Source organism: Blastomyces gilchristii (genome assembly GCF_000003855.2).
Source record: "Blastomyces gilchristii SLH14081 genomic scaffold supercont1.2, whole genome shotgun sequence".
In the NCBI taxonomy this organism is placed as follows: domain Eukaryota; kingdom Fungi; phylum Ascomycota; class Eurotiomycetes; order Onygenales; family Ajellomycetaceae; genus Blastomyces; species Blastomyces gilchristii.
The window spans coordinates 4,139,541-4,141,860 of record NW_003101681.1 but is presented as its reverse complement, the minus strand read 5'-3'; the positions used below and the strand labels follow the sequence as shown (position 1 = coordinate 4,141,860).

Sequence of the window (2,320 nt, the reverse complement as noted above, 5' to 3'; positions counted from 1 at the left end):
GGCCTCTTATACTATAAAAATATTCATCATCTTCTTATTAGAAAATGATTATTCACACATTGTCTTCTCATTAGAAATGATTATTCATTGAGAGATATCTGAACATGTAACAACATGTAAGAAATAGAGAAATAGTTAAACAGTTAAGTGAATACCGAGTTCTCAGATAGAAGCTTACTTATCAGTTACTCTGATTCTGTAATAAGATTTTACAAAGAGAGTAAGATCTTATAAGAGAATGTCAGTGAAAGATCTGAGAGTTCTGACACTCAGATATATGAGAATATGATTACATATTTAACAATCAATATAATCATGTCTAATAATAATATGGAACTCATGAGTGTGAGTATAGAGATAATATCACAGTGACTCTGAGCAATGTTGAAATTACAACAGCAACAGATAGCAGACATGCACACAACTCAATAACTTCAATATGAAGAGATTCAATAATTAACTCACACAATTTCAATACCTATAGAATCAAATACAAAAGTGCTGAAAGAATGCTTAGATACTTCTATGTATTTTAATACTTTCAATCTCACTCTCTACTCATTATGAAGAATGAAAATGCTCATGAAACTGAGTGTAGATAAAGATTTCATCAGTTCATTAATCAATCAAGATTGATATATCAATGAACAATTGAAGAATTACATGGCCTCAGTGGCCGAATGGTTAATGCGGCCACCCGGTAGCGCCTTGGCGTGGGAAACCAAGGCGCGTGGGTTCGAAACCCGTAGGGGATACATTAAATTCAGAACTCAAGCACCTCAGGTTTCTAATAAATACAGAGGTGTACAAATCACTTTAATGAATCACTCTATGTTTCTGAGCTGGGAAGTTATTATCACATGTATCTAATTGTCACTTCTTTGTATTTTTCTATGTTCTTGTTATCTTAGCGTGGTCTCAACACCTGTATTTCCTCCTGTATAATCAACACTTGACCTGTATTTAACATCACGCAAGGACTCATCATAAGCTCCGCTTGCATATGAGTATAATGAAAGAATAATAATAATAATAATAATAATAATGAAGAATCACATGAAACAGAAGTTTCATTCATGAATAAAAGCATGTGAATCAGTGTTGAGAATATCTGATAATATTATGAAATATCTTGATATTCTGTTCTGAGACACTGTCATGTAACAGAAAGTATTAGATTGATTACAGAGTATCTGACAGAGAAACACTTCTCTTACAACATTCATTTCTGATTTCAATATCAAGATTCTAGAAGCAGATGATCAATCTTGAGAGAATTGAATAAAGATTAGCATGCTTAAGAAGACATTAACTTTTGAACTCTTACAGACTCTTGTAAGTGTAGACAAAGACTAGACTTATAAAGACTTCTGCACACAGCTCTGAACATTGAATGACTGTCTTATCAAGCTTAAGAGTATACAGAACAGTGACAGAAGATGTTATATCTCAGTTACTTATACATTCACACTGAAGAACAATGATGCAGAGATCATGAACTGAATAGATTTAAATGTCTATACACAAGCAAGAGTTTCTGTTGTTCAAACAGGCTTCTGAGTCCCTGGAATCACTTCTGAAGAAGTCACTGATTGACATCAATGTGAAGTGTGTATCAACTGCAACTGATCAGAACACATTGCTTTTAACTGCTGATCAATCTATATATCTTCATACTTAAGAGAAAGATCAGTGCCTGTCCACATCAATCACATTACATTAGAGAAAGATTCAGAGAATAACTATAAGAATATCTTAGTGAAACAGAGAAAAGATTAGCTTCTGTTCAAATTTATAAACAGAAGCTTGAAGAGATTGAATAATAACAATTTGAAGAGAAGATAACAATGAATATGATTCTTGTATCTACTGTGATTGATAATATATATAATATGAAAGCCATGATAGACAGCAGTCTATATTACTATACAATGATTAAATCTTCAGTCATAAGACATTATAATCTTCAGCATATTCTCTTATCAAAACCTCAACTTCTTGCAGAATTTGATGATTCAAAAGATGTTTGCATCTGTTACATGATGAAACTAAATATAGATGTTGAAGAATATCAGCATGAAGACATCTACACATATAAAGTTAATAATCTTGATTATAATCTTATATTAGAACTTGTCTGACTATCTGAATAAGGCATCTTATTAAACACTTGAAACAGGAGTTTAATATTCTCTAACAAAGATAGGGTTCACAAGAATGATATTCACAAGACTATGAATCTGACACAGATCTCTGTCAATATCTATGAAATGCTCAGAAAAAGAAGTCACTGAAAGAATCACTGATAGCAGAATCATAT

The 2,320-nt window shown here is 31.9% G+C and overlaps 1 pseudogene across 1 annotated transcript; it reads left to right on the top strand.

Annotated features, from left to right (window-relative positions):
• Nucleotides 1-666: 666 nt before the first annotated feature.
• Nucleotides 667-755, top strand: BDBG_16347 (annotated as a pseudogene). The gene has a single exon. The product of its transcript is annotated as a tRNA-OTHER (tRNA).
• The last annotated feature ends 1,565 nt before the right edge of the window (nucleotides 756-2,320 follow it).